This window comes from Gekko japonicus, unplaced genomic scaffold, assembly GCF_001447785.1.
Source record: "Gekko japonicus isolate JY-2015 unplaced genomic scaffold, Gekko_japonicus_V1.1 scaffold250, whole genome shotgun sequence".
Classification (NCBI taxonomy): domain Eukaryota; kingdom Metazoa; phylum Chordata; class Lepidosauria; order Squamata; family Gekkonidae; genus Gekko; species Gekko japonicus.
In genome coordinates, this window is record NW_015167538.1 from 1423601 (window position 1) to 1439028 (window position 15428).

A 15428-nucleotide genomic window follows, 5' to 3' on the forward strand; every position below is an offset into this window, starting at 1 on the left:
CCTCTCCCCCCCCCCGCCTCCGCCCTCGCTCCTCCTGGAGCACGCCGGAGGGCGCTTCGCGGCTTAACGCGCGCCTCGCCGCCCCCGGCCTCACCCCTGGAATCGCGGCTTTGCAGGCACCAGGCAGACCGGGGAGAGAGAGAGAGCGCCGAATCCCGCCCTCCGCCATTAAAAGCAGCCAGGGGGAGAGTGTGTGAGCGCCCCGCACGCCCTCCCAACTGATCCGACGACACTCTCCTCCTCAGCCCTACAGACGCGGTAGGGAAGACGACTCTTTGCTTAGCATCAGGTACAGAGGCCTTGAAAATACGTGGATGTCAAGGGATATGGCCCTGTCCTGCCTCATTCACCCCTCCCCAAAGCAGCACTCCACACACCAACACCAAGGGAATTTGGAAGCCTCATCTAAAGAGGAGAGGCCTGTGCCTTTGCCCTGCGCTCCACAGCCCTGCCCTTCTTACAAGTCACTCGTAAAGGTAAAGGTGCCCTTGCTCGACAGCCAGTCAAGTCCGACTCTAGGGTTGCGGTGCTCATCTCCGCTTCAAAGCCGAAGAGCCAGCGCTGTCCGAAGACGTCTCCGTGGTCATGTGGCTGGCGTGACTAAGCACCAGGGCGCACAGAAAGCTGTTACCTTCCCACCGAAGTGGTACCTATTTATCTATTTACAATTTCTTGCTTTCGAACGGCTAGGTTGCCAGGAGCTGGAACTAGAGAGGGAGCTCACTCCGTCATGTGGCAACTCGGGTCTTAAACTGCTGAACTACTGACCTTCCACAGCCTGCAGTTCAGCGTCTTAACTACTTGAGCCACCGCAGCTCCAAAGTCACTCTTAGAAAGGCCCAAATCTATGACTCCTTGGATCTTTGTTTTGAAGCAGCCTCTCCTTGTAACATACACACTTCTTTTGTTGCCTATATAGAATGGAGCTTAATGGCTCCTACACGCTTAGGCATAGGACGAAGTGAGCTCCGAGGGAAAGCTTATGCTGGAATAAATGAGTAGCCTTTAAGGTGTCAGGGGATTCCTGTTTTATACTGCTGCTACAGACTTAACACAGCTACCAATCTGGAACAGGTACCAGACAGCTGTCCTCCTGAGCTCCTCTAATTATGGCATTTGCATGGAAGTTCAGCAAGGTTTTAGGCTGCAAAGCATCAGTTCAGTTATACTGACTTCTGCCTGATAACCACAGTGCAGCATGGGCACACCACAACGACATTAACCAGGACTCAGTAAAATGCCCCTGAGATTAAGCAATTGCTATGCAGATGTTGGTTATGTATTGGATGTGGTGAAGAGAAGGTACAAGTTACTTTCTGCCTCTTCAGAAGCAGCAGGCTGTCTTCATCATAGTGATTCTTGGATCGAGTGACAAGCTTACGGGATCGAGGGAATGCTGCCACTGTTGTTTACCTGGATTTCAGTAAAGCTTTTGGCAGGGTTCCCCATGATGTTCTGATGGGCAGAGGACTGTGGACCACTGCTCCCTCTAAGCTGTGGAGTCTTGCAAGCAAAAATTCTACTTTGTGAGCTACTGGCATTAAAGTTGTGAGCAAGCGACTTGGCTACTGCATAAATTAGTTTGCTCTGGAGCCATCCTTCCTGAGCTAAGAGAAAAAATGTGTGAGCCGGAGGCTAAAGAACTGTGAGCTAGCTCACTAACTTAGCTTAGAAGGAACACTGCTATGGACTGGACTCTAGGATATTTAGGTAGATAGGGAACTGGTTGGAGAACCGCATTCAAAGAGTAGTTGCCAATGGCATTTCGTTTGAATAGAGGGAGGTTTCCAGTGGGGTGTCACAGGGCTCGGTTCTGGGCCTGGTACTTTTCAATATTTTTATAAAGGACCTGGACGAGGTTGTGGAGGGGCTACCCATTAAATTTGCAGATGACACCAAATTGGGAGGAGCAACGAACACACCAGAAGATAGAGATAGAATTCGGCAAGATCGGAACACACTGGAAAAGTAGGCAGATATGAACAAGATGCAATTTAACAAGGATAAGTGCTGAGCTCTAGATCTGGGTAACATAAATGAGGAACATGCATACTAGATGGGGAATACACTTCTGGATAGCAGTGTGTGTGAACAAGATCTTGGACTGTAAATTAAATATGAGCAGCCAGTGTGATGTGGTGACAAAAAAGGCTAATGCAATCTTGGGGTGTATTAACAGAGGCATAACATCCCAATGGCAAAATGTCATAGTCCTGCTGCATACCGCATTGGTCAGGCCACAGTTCTGGAGCCCTCATTTTAAAAAGGATGTGGGCAGAGTGGGTGCAGAGGAAAGTGACGAGGATGATCATGGGCCTGGAGACCTATGAGGAAATGCTGAGGGACTTGGGAATGTTTAGTCTGGAGAAGAGGAGGTTGAGGGCGGACATGATTGCTCTCTTTAAGTATTTGAAGGGCTGTTACTTAGAGGAGGGCAGGGAGCTGTTCCTGTTGCCAGCAGAGGAGAGGACTCGGAATTATGTGTTTAAATTAAGGGTAGAAAGGTACCGGATGGATAGTAGAGGAAACTGTTTTACAGTAAGAGTTGTTCAAGAGTGGAATTAGCTGCCTAGGGAGGTGGTGAGTTCCCCCTCACTGGCAGTCTTTAAGCAGCGGCTGGACAAACACTTGTCAGGGATGCTCTACGCTGATCCTGCATCGAGCAGGGGGTTGGACTAGATGGCCTGTATGGCCCCTTCCAACTCTGTGATTCTACGATTCTATCCACCTGATCCAATACTGGCCCATGCAGTATGGGTACACAGTTCAAACTCTTGATGCTAACAAATTTACTAAAATTACAAAGCTTACAGGAAACCATTTACGTGCAAATCAATACAATTTTACGGCTCTGATTTTATAGGTTTATCTGATAGCACTCATACAAAATAGAGCTTCAGGACATGAAACTGGTTACGAATGTTTTTGTTTTTTTTAAACAATGAGGCATTAATGCTGAACAAAACAGAGGTGGGGGTTACCAAAGACTTTGCTTGCCCGGGACGCAATATTTGTTATAAGTTCAGTCCTGGCTGGAGCCCAGCATGACGGGGACTTACCTGCTGAATCCCACAGCAACCTAACAACTGGGTACTCCAGCTGAGGGCCTGAGATAAGCCACTGATGTGCACTCACAAACATGAAAGCGCAGACACTTACCCCAGTTCCCACCTCTTAGCCATTAGCAAACATTAGCCACGGATGCCCTGCAAAACTGCACAACAGTCTCCTCTCCTCTCTCCACCTGCTCAGGCAAGTATCCTGTCACTTCCCCCACCAATCTGAGGTGACATGGAAGCTCACAAGCAGACCAATCCTCTTTTCCTTCTCAGCATCAGGATATCCTGATTCTGATCAGAGGCTCCATTTGTGGTATTGTGGCTAATCACACAGACGCCGTTCACTGGCCGCTCAACAGACTATCACAATACGCCACACATGGAGCAGCCCTTGAAGGCACCCTGGAAATTTAAATCAGAGCAGAATGCAGCGGCCCATACTCTACTAGGTATATTGTCTTGCATATGTCATCCATCTTGAAAGGACTGCACAAGCTTTCCTTCATGTTTCCAAGCCCAAATCAAGGTCCTACCTTTAGACTTCAAAGCCCTTCATGATCTGGGGCTCACATACTTAAAGGACCAGCAGCTCCCCAGTACTAAATTGCCCTGCTGTTTAAGGTCCTCACATCAGCTTCGACAGTCCTTTCTGCTTGCTGGATGAAGGCCTCCTCAGACAGATTACAGCCACTCTCTGTAGCAGCTCCGATCCTACGGGATGCCCTGAAAGAGGAGGCTTGGAGAGCACCATCCCTTGCAAGGTGCAAGGCTATTTTTAAGGGGGCAGCTGAAAACAGAAGACTATTTATTGCACAGGCAGTTTTTCATTCTGAATAAATGTGGAAGTGTTGGTTTACAGATGGGCTGTGCCCATCTTTTCGTATTCTTCATACTGTAATATTACATAAGCTGCTTTGAGCATATGGGCATGCATTTTCATCAGAATGAAATAAAAATACAGTTGTCATCATGTAACAAAGAATTCCACGTGCTCTGTGCTGGCCAAGCTGCAGCCCACTTGGATTTAATGTACTTCCGCACAAACAAAGTAGCTGATGTCTTCAGCCGAGTTTATAAAAGCTGGATTTTTTTTTAGGGGAAAGGTATTTAAGACCTTTTTACTGGTTTGTTTCATCCGAGCTCATGGAGCATACCGTTCTATCAGTCCTCATACTTATTCTTAATTATTTACATAGTGCCATCAGTATGCAAGGCATTTTACAAAGCAACAAGCAAGAAAACCAGACCCTGTCCAGAAGACCTTACAGTCTAAAATTTGACACAAGGGAAGGAGTAACTAGTGGCAAGAATACACCCTCATTGCACAAAGGCTGACGTGGCACTTTCCCCTGAGTGACAGGAAGCCAACTCAAGTACCCTCTTGGGCAACAGCTCATCAAGCCCTGGCCAGATCCCATTTACAGAACGAGGGTGCTTATTGAACTCCACACAATTCAAAAAGCATTCCAGAAATTTCAGAATGTATGTTTATACAAAGGTTACACACATAAACACACAGGTATGGAAATGCACATGTGACATGGCTTGTTACCGCCGAATGGACTGAAATTGTAGAGTTTCATCAGCTGAAAGCAGTTATTTGTAGATTAAAGAGCATCTCTGGAACAGAATCAAGCTTTTAAATATAAGAGCGTGTTGGCTAATATCTGCTTCATTATTCCAACAACTAAAGTCTTGGGGTATTCACCAACGATACCCCTACCACAGGCATCTTAAGAAAAGTCATAGCTGGAAGCCATTGTAGCTGGAAGCCACGATGAGAAACAAAAAGGGAACAAATTGTGCAAGGAGCACTGAACGAAAGCAGAAAGCTCCCAGGATGCCCACGCCAGGCTGAGATGAATGGGAGTTCGGGTGGATATGCAGTTTCCCTTGCCATGAAATCCCAAGCAAGCCGAGAGCCAGCTCCTCCCTAAACAGAAGCTGAAAAATACTCCCCTTCCTTTTGCCCACATCAGTACAGCCTTGTCCAAGCTGCTGTGGAGGAAGGTCATTTAAGGAGACATTTTGCACAAGCTACCTGCCAAACTGAGCACATAAGCTTGCACACAGCTTGACTGCAGCCCATGAAGGGGGCTGGGCTGAGAAACAGCCTCACTAGCTTGCAGCTGCAGCAGACGCCGCGCCATGAGGGCTGGAAAAATATGTGGGTTCACAGGTGCCAGCCCTGTAAAGTTTCCCCGTTTCCAAGGCACCAGCCTGAACAAATAGCTCGAAGGTACACAGAATGCTGTCCAGCTGCTATAGCTGAGCCAGTGCCCAGGATGTAAAGGAATTGGGTGAGACGGTGCTGACTGGTCCTCTCTCTTTAGGCATGCAAACTGGGGAGGGAGGGGAGTCTTCCTGCCAGAAAGATAGCTTTCTGAATTGCCACTGCACAAGTGCAAACTGGAATTCTCTTGTATTTTTTGCTGTAAACTTATTCATGGTTCCTGTGCATCACACTCATAACAGCAGAACATGTGAGAAATCCAGTCTCTAGGAACCCAAGACACTTTCTCCAAACCATTCACATGTTAGCTATGAACTGGAAGCAGCAGGCAAGTCTAGTCTAGTGTAAATAGTAAGGTTTTGTCCCTCCTGTCCCTGTGACTGCTGTGGGAAAATTGGACAGAACTGTTCCCCCCCCCAGCAAATCTACACTGCCAGGGCTCACTTTGATCACACACTCAAGTCTCAGCTGTACCAATTCATGCCTTCACTGGATGGGCCATTGGCCTGATCCAACATTGGCTTATCTTATGTCCTTAACTGGCACATACAGTATGGTGTAAATGGAGAGGAGCAAGTCATGATTCCCAAGGGGATTCTCCATCCCTCGCTGTCCCACCCCTTTGCCCTGATTATATGAAGGCCTGCTCACAAAGGGACCCAACAGTCACTTAAAGCAACTGCCTCAAACTGCTGGTCTGAGGCTCCTTCAGGCTGCATGGGCTTGCTGCAGTGACGCCCTCTGACAACACATACACCTCCTGGCACCATCACCACCTCTCCATTCAGCTTGGAACCCACCCACCCCCAGGTTAAGTGGGAAACGACAGCCAACCATGTACGTTCCGCCTCTTAGCACAGGTGAGTGGGCAGAGTGGTGCAGACCCTTGTCAGTGTTCCACAAGTGCTGTCGTTGGAGGGATATGTGTGCGACTGAATAGGCTTTTCAGAGCCTGAATAGGCTGTGATGGTTTTCAAGTGGGCTGAGGGCAGGCCATCAACTTCTCCCTCATCTATCCTACTCTAACCCGTTGCTCAAGCAGGCCATTTCTAGCCCATAGCTCACTTATAGTAGACTTTGGTGCCAGCACTTAAGGTAGTTTCAGTATGTTATCTGTGGAAGGCTTCGGGGAGATGTGTGACTGAGAGAGAATTATGGCCCATCCATATATAAGGGCCATAATTCAGATCATGATCGGTGCCCATGAATTCAGCCTTGTTAACAATTGTCCCAACAATAACAGCTGAACAATCCGGAATTTTTAATTTACTTGCAGAGTTGATGGCATTCTCCTCAACCTCTCCATAAAACCTCTTTTCTGACAACTGCCTTTGTTTCCTAATAACAATACAGTCCTATCAGTTTTTCAAAAACTTCATGCCAGTTTCACTCTGCCAGCCACAAGATGCCAAGGTTGAGGATGCGATCACCATATGTGCATAATGTCAGCCAAAAGCATTTTTTAAATCTAGAAGACATCAATGCAAAGGAGGCTATAAAAAGGAGGGGAAAGTATAAGGTAAGATTTAAAAAACAGGGTATCCTGCAACCTCATGTTCCAATGCTCAGAAAAGAGGAAGGGAAGGCTCTCTGTCCAGGATCACACTGACCCACTTACTGTGGCTGCCTCGTGGTTTTCTCCTGCCACGTGATCTTGGTACAGCTGGATGGGCAACTGTAATGGTAAAGAAGTACCCTCTGCCCCTTTCACAATTGCACTCGTGGCTAAGCTGACAAAGAGAAGCAACAGATGCAGAACAGTTCCAGGGTGGAAGGTTGCCAGTGCTCCCTCACAGCACTTCCAAACAGCAGCTGTTCTCTCTACACATCTGTTCTTCCCCACCCCATCTGAAGACTGAAGGTCTTATACATTAAGCATCCAGAGGATCGGTGAGATTTGGCTGCTAGCTGCCCTCCAGTGCACATGCAGGAAAGAGAGATGGGCCGATACACTCTCTGACCAAGATTTCCTAGAGGGCCTGTCAGAGATGCAGACCAGTTTGGGATCCCCAGACCCCATAAAGCAGAGCAGCTACACTCTGCAACCTCCTCTTGGTAAGTAACTGTGTTACAGCTGAGGTCAAGCTAGCAACGATCATGTAGCACTGTGCTGGTGCAACATGCAAGGCTCAAGCATCAGTTGCCAAGGGTAGGGTAAAGGGGCAGTGTATCCAGAGAAGCCGTTTGCCAACTGCCTTAAAACACATTTGCCTTTGTAATATCCAGCTTATATCAAGATTCAGCAGGACTTAATAAACACCTGATGCTGCCTTATACTGAATCAAACCATTGGTCCATAAAAGTCAGCACTATCTACTCTGACAACAGCTTTCCAAGGTCTTAGGCAGAGACTATTCACATCACCTACTACCTGATCTTTTAACTGGAGATGCCACTGATTGAATGTGGGACTTCCTGCATGCCAAGCAAATGCTCACTACTGAGCAGTGGACACTGGCAGCAGGTTTCGTTTGGACATGGCATCATGTGGCCTTAGCCAAGTGCCTTCTCCCTCACCTTCAGTTTTTCAATTGATGAATGGCAACATTAAATACCCATCTTCCAGGGTATTAAAAAAAACTATAATGCTTTGTACAGCAACAGTCTACTCCTAAACATTTCTAATTAGAAGGCGAATTCCACTAACTTACCTCTCAGTCCTAGTAAATGCATTTAGGATATGGCCTGGATTGAGTGCCAAACTAAAGAAACTTTGTTTCGTTTCAGATGGCCACCTAGGTGACCAGATGAATCTGACAACATCTTACTCATCTCCATTCCAGATGTAATGTTGGATCTTTCAAGTCCAGCTAACATTCTCTTGTTCTTTCCCCATCAATGTTGGGAAGATTACATCAAATGCAGTATGCAAGGAGTGACAATCCAAGAATGGACTGGACTATTAAAACAACCCAGGGGCTCGTCGGCTCAGAGACAGCCAGTGACAACAGGTGTGGGCTCAGCTGTTGCTTCCTCTGGTTCTGCCACAGGAAAGTTAAGCAGCACCACTGGGACTCAGCTACTCTGGCTCCTGGTTGCCAGCTGCCCTCCAAGGCCACTGCATACCAGGAATCTTCCCAGCAAGAACGAATCCACTCCTGCTGTTTAGAACTGCTTCAGTACCCCTTGTTCCTTCCAGCTGTGTCATGCATTTCACTTTGAATTCCTCCCTCTGACCTATGCTGTAGGATCAGTTTGCCAGTAGAAATCCAGGTTCCTTGATGCAACAAAGGCCAGTCTGTTGTGTGTCATGCACGGAATGCACTCTCTTTTAAAAGAACTAGCAGCTCATTAAGACTTTAGAGTTTCTCGAAGAAAACACACCTCCTACATTTATCTGTCTGTTCACTGGCATCTCTCTTGGCCATGCTGGGATTCTACTGTCAAGTATCTTCTCCTGCAGAAGAGAAGAGAATAGCACAGAACACTATGGGGCTTGGCTACGGGTTGTCCCAAGCTCCAGTAACTAGTAATCTCTTCCCATCTGGCAGGGATGCTAGAGTTGGCACACCAGGTGACCGCTAAAATATCATCAAGAATGCCACTGCACAGGTAGCATACTCCATTTAACAAGAATCACACTCGTATCATTTGATAACGAGGAGTGAAGGGGCTTATGTGCCCCCCATGTTGTGCAGCACTTGGGGCAAACCCAGGAGTGTAACAAAGCATCTCTCTTCCTGCTCACCCTGCAGTCATCTCTGGATAGGAGAAAAGCAGCCTGCCTCCGATCCCGCATGACTGCCTTGAAAACCTGCCTTGTGTGCTGTGAATTTTGCTTTTATCCAGGAATACCAGGGTCAGCTTAAAGTTTAAATTTTTGGAAAATAAAACTTAAAAAGAAATAAAAGGAAAGGAAGAAACATTCAGAGAATTATTCACATTTCTAGAAGCCCTGCCGAACACTGTCAAGGTTTAACATTTTTGTAAATTATATATTTCATTGTTTCATAACTATTAAATCTCTCTTCATGATTACCATCAGTCTTCAAGCTGTCGATTGATTTTTTTGTTCCAATAAAATATGCCTGACTAGTCAACTGGCCCATCCTTGGGGTAGGGGGGGGGGTCAGGTCTTCCTCCCACACAAAAGTATGACTGAATTTTCACAAGTGAAGCCTTTCCTTTGTAACGGCATTAGTGTATAGAAATCATAAACAGAAAAGCCTTTTTTAAGATTTATACATTTTAATCCCACCTCCCTCGAAGGAATTCAGGCAGGCTTGCATGCCTCTCCCCTCCTCTACTTGATCTTCACAATAACCACACTGTGAAGTAGGTAAGGCAGAGTGTGCATGACAGGCCCCAGGCCACCCAGTAAACGTCACAGCTGAGCAAGACATTCGAACCCAGGTCTCTCCAGTCCTAGTTCAACAGTCTAACCAGTGCACCTGTACTGGCTCTCAACTGTATCCTTTCTTAGGGAGTTTGATTTGCTTTACAGGCACACAGAGAAGCCACTGATTCTGAGAGTTAAGATGCCATCTGAACTGCCAAAGTGCGCAGGGACAAAACAAGGAGAAAGCTAGGAGCCCTTGGAAACAATCTGTGTGATCAAGGATGAAGTGTGTTGAGTGCCCTTCCCTCTCTACCAGCAAGGGCAGGCAGAGAACCTATTCTTGGACTGTGAGAACATTGCAGAAATCTGCCTTGTGTCGTCAAATCCACATATTGCTTTTTAAAAAAAAAAAGGAAAGGAGAAAGAGAGGCAGAGACCTCATGCTGTAATTATTGATCCCTGACTATTTTTAACCTCCTTTCGCCCAGGCTGTTCTTGTCAGACGGTCACAATTCTAAGCTTTGCACAGAATCAATGCAGAGGAAGCAGCTGCTGATTCGGGCACCGCTTGCTTGAACAATTTCTCTGGGAAGAATAGTGTGGGAACTGAAGGGTAGAAGGAAAAGAAATCCTAGGTAAACATAGCCTCTTCTTCTTCCATTTTAGTACTTCTATTTCACAAGCAGAGAGCCATTTCTTCCCCCGGAATGATGGATGCATAAGAACATAAGAGAAGCCAATGCTGGATCAGGCCAATGGCCCATCCAGCCCAACACTGTCACACAGTGGCCAAAAATACCAGGTGCCATCAGGAGGTCCACCAGTGGGACCAGGACACTAGAAGTCCTCCCACTGTTGCCCCCCCCCCCAGCACCAAGAATACAGAGCATCATTTGCCCCAGACTGAGAGAACCAAGTACACACATTTGGGGGTGGGCTCAGGTTGCCACAAAGGTTCCTCTGAACTTCTCAATCTACCCAACTAGCAGAAAGATGATGCCTCCGAGGGTTCCAGAGGGTCCCAAATCCTTGTGAAATGGATCCAACCCACAGACTGTCAGTTTCAAGAGAATTGATGCTTCCCATAGTCAGGGGTCATTTCCTGCAGGAGCGCACGGAGCTCCGGCAGTAAGGAGCCCAGGGGGGCGGGCACATGCAACAAGCCCCACCCCCTGCTCCCAGGAGCCCTCAGTCTGAGCAAGAAGCAGCCAGGTAAGTTGCAGAGCTCCCCCCCCCCGGCCCAAAACAGTCCAGTGGCACCTTTAAGCACAGGCTTTATTCAGGTAAAACCTCTTCCTCCTCTGCGAGGGCGCATCTGTGCTCTCCCCCCCCCCCCATAGCTAGCAATCCAAAACAGTCCAGTGGAGCCTGAGCGGTGGGTGTTGCCTTCTCACACACTTCCGGTGATGTCAGTGGGTGTGACATATACTAATAAGTCATGCTAATGAGCTCCTGCATCTCTTTTTCTATGAAATGACCCCTATAGTTTATTTCTCTACTCACCCACAGAGCTCCATCTCCAGTACTTTGGATAAAATTAAACACACGTACATTATTACCTTGAAGGAGTTCATGATGGTGTACGTTCTCCCTTCCCCAACAACCCAGTGAGGTAGACTAGAGAGAAAGTAACTCGTCTGAGGCCACCCAGTAAGTTTCATGACGGGGGGGGGTGGACCTGGGAAGCCTTCCTACTTTCAAGTTCAACACTTCAACCATCAGACAACATTCTCTCTCACCATATATAATATTCATGTTGTACCAAGCCCTGATGTCAATTTACCATCCCAATTGTGCAAATCAGCAAGAACATACCATGTGTATAAGGATCTAGTAATACCCCTCTTTTCTCTATCAAATTTCTTCTTTACTCCTTAGACATGTGCCCTTGTGGGCACTTCCACATAAGTATAGAATTACAGAAGTTGCCTCATTTTTCCCTGGCCACTTTAGTACTTAGAAGCATTTGCAAGATCTCTATTCTGACAGAAGACATCCGGAGGGATTCAGACATGGGCCACATCCAGCATGTGGCAACTCATATGCTTAAGCAGACGCCTATAGGCATGTTTGCACTACCAAACTAAATGATGTAGCAGAGAGTCACACAAAGAACTATTGGGGGGGGGGGTGAACTGTTAGAGATCCTTAGCTCTTGAGTACAATCTCAATAGCTTCAATGGTTAAACCAGACTACTTTGGGGCACATCTGCATTACAAATCTGAAAATGTATTACCACTTCCCTTGGGTATGCAAGATATGCTTTGCCAAAGAGAGTCTTGGAACATGCCCCAAGAACACTCCGCCATTAGAAATTCCTGATCCACACAGACTGAGAACCTCTTGGAATGCAGTCATCAGTTGCGCTGGCCTTCAGCTGCCGTCTCTCTCATAGTGCTCTTCAGAGAATATGTTGCATGCTCACAAAACTGGTCACAGCCTCCATTTCAACATTATACGTACTGCACACGTTGATTAAGCTGGCGTATCACTCCAGCTAGGATGACTCTATGATCCCTCCAGCTGAGCCTTGGAAGGCCTAAGAATTCCCCACTCCTTCCCTCCCAAATCAATTTGGCACTTTCTCTCTACTCTCCCTAATAGGATTAGAGCAAATGAATTATTCAGGAAATATTCAATACTGTCAATTCCTCACAAAGTCCCTGAAATGCAGCCTTTGAGGCCAAACACTGTTTTGGCTTAGAAAAGGAACTCAGCTGCCTCCAGGAAACAAGAAGAACTAGAGGAGGTTGCCAACTGGTTGGGGAGCAGGTGTCCTGTTCCTTTAATAGAGGTTTAATGCATAGAAAAGGGGCACTTGAAGCTTTTCATGCCATGAAGTTAAATACAACTACCTGAATATTGCTTGTAGATCATGCTAATATTAAAGAGACAGCTACAAAGACCAGTTTAATAACACTTTAGACTGGCCCGTTAAAAGTATGTCGAGCCTAACTCCACACTAAGCAGCAATAGCCAACAAGGTGTTATTTGTTGTCATGTCCAACATTATAACTCCTCTACGAGAGATCTGAGCAGGAGGGGAGCTTGCAGGATGGTGTGTTTAGAACAAATGGGCACAGTGTTTCCAGGAAATAAGCGACATATTTCTGGCCCCCAGGAGAGTTTCCACTTTAAGCCAATTCATGCCAGTTTCAATTGGACAAGGCAGCTGGGGAGAACCAGCTCTCCACAGTAAATAAGTAATCAAGAACTTGCTCTTTTTACTCTGCACATACCAGAGAGGCAAAGAAGTCCCAGCTCTGGAATCAGGGAGAGAGCTCATTTCTCAGCCTCCAGGAAATGATTCATTTTTTTTTTTAACAAGGGGCACCTAGAGCCAGAAGGAGTCCTTGTGGCCAGGCTAACTCCCTCTTTCTCCTTTAAGCGCTTCTCTCCTCACCTTGCCCACACATTTCAGGGTGGAGCTCCCTGATTAATGGGATTAATTCAAGTTAATTAAGTGGATATTTCAAGCAGTCCTTTAAAACCAGACTAGGCAGCCAGGCATGCGGCTAGCAGAGAGATTGCTAGAAAGAAGCACAAGGGTTTCAAGCGTGGTCCTCCTGAGTCTGACCAGTCCACCCTTACAGATCCAGTTTTCAGACTCCTTAGTAATGGAAATGGACTCTCAAGATTAAGTGCTTCTTTTGTTGTGAGGAAATCATGCTTCCCCAGCAGTAAAAGGTTTGTAATCTAAGAATCCCCCCAGACTTGATGCTACTGAGGAATCCACAAGTGCATGCTGTGCATGGAGTATATTCAGGGCTTTTTTTGTAGAAAAAGGCCAGCAGGAACTCATAGCATAACAGGCCACACCCAACAGCAGAAATTCATTAGCATATTAGGCCACACCCCTGACAGTACAGCTCATTAGCATATTAGGCCACACCCCAGACAGTGCAACTCATTAGCATATTAGGCCACACACCCCATGACTTCCTTTGGCTTGCCCAGGCACCTCACGGCTGCAGGGAGCCTGGGTAAGCCGGCCCTTGGACAGGCCAGGGAAGGCACGGGGAGGCATTTAAATGCCTCCCCGATCCTTCCAGGGGCCCCCTGGCCCACCCGCCTTGGAGTCGCCGGTGGGGGGTCACTCTTCAGACCTTCCCTCTGTAGCCATGCATGCGCAGAGGTTTTGGCTGTAGTGGGCGTGGCCAACTCTGAAGCCAGCCGGAACTCCGTTCCTGTGCGTTCCTGCCCAAAAATAGCCCTGATGTATATTTAATTAGCTTCGCTCCATTCAGATCCTTTCCAAGAATGCAGGGATCTGGCAACCATTGTCTAGGCTCCTTAAATCTCCAACTGGTCCAATGCTTCAGTAAATGTAGAACACTGTTGTCCATCCCCCAATGGGAATAAGGTGGTGGGACAATATTCAGCAGATCCTTCTTGAGTAGAACCGGCCGTCTGCCAGCTTCTGATCCCAATTCAAGACTTTGACTTCTGGAAGCACCCTTCCCCAAATGAGTCATCACATCTATTAGGAACTAGGGGAGGCACCCTACAGATTCCCTCTTTGCAGAGAGATAGTTCTGCAGAAGTACAGAGAAGGCCTTTTTAGAAGCAGCCCCTCTCTGAAAAACTTTACCTAGGAAGCTGGCTTCTTGGCCTTCAGGAGGAAGTGCTTTTCATTTTTTTTTTAAAGAGGTTCAGAGGATTAGTCTGAATTGCTGCACTGTTTAGACATGCTCATTTTATTGGAGTGTTGCATCAGGGATTGTCTTATATATTTATTGCCGACTTTAATGGTCTGCAATCGATTTCCAGCCCAGGCTCAGACTCCACCAGGTCTCCAGAAACACTTTCATTCACATAACTCTCCAAGGCCAGTACATGATGCACATCGATCAGCCATTTGGCTTACCCTAATTCCACCTAAAGCAGCATTACCTAGTCATTCATCAGCTCAAAATGGCTTTTGCCTCAAAAGTGAAATCTGACTACAGTTGAAGAGTTGCAAGGGTGGCTTGAGGCATCTGGCTTTTAAAACTGGAGGAGCTTGGCTCCAATTCATGCACCCCCCAAAAAAAACATTAAAAAATGTTATGGGAGCAGGGAGAAGAAGAGACACAACATTACTTTCCAAGTGAAGAATGTACCTTGTTGGCTTTGAAAGAAGGTTTCCAGTAGTAAGCCAGAAATTCCTGTCGATATGAACAGAAGATAAGTGCTCTGTGGCTTTGAACATCCAAGGCCCTACAGGCTTCCCCTGTTTCTCCATGGCCATGAACAGATACTTGGAAAGCTGCCAGATTGCAAGGGCTTTGACCTTCTCCATCCATGTTTGTCATTAGTGAACCTCTTTCAACAGGCCAATTGATTTCACTCTTGACTGCCTCCTTCTCTTGGGAACAATCTAAGAAAAGACAATGGAAAAGGAAGAGCCTTTGCCAAGCAGATCCATGCAGCCAGAGCTCAAGTCAGTTGCAGGTTAGCAGACAGAGCAGAGTGTGTGCATGTGCACACACAGAGCACAACAGAAAACTCCCCTCCAAGTTTCATTTATCCACAGGTGAAGTGTGTCTTACATGCTCAGATCTTCACTGCAGAAGGTGATCCTTTTCCAGCAGCAGAACACTTCGACGGAACACGCTGTTGCTGATGATTTCTTTTTGCAAACAAGCAGGGAGAGCAGAGGCCAGAGAAGGGAACCATTTACAACCACCGCTTCACATTCCTTTCACAAAACACTCCCTTCCTACTTAGAACAGGAAAAAACAGACCTGAGACGTCCTTAAAGCAAAAGAGTTGTTCTGACGCAACACTAAATAATCTGAGAAAGCAAAGAAGTCAGTTTTATAAAGGAAACCTTGTTTGGTCAACTGCTATTGGTAGTTTTGCAGCATCCAGACA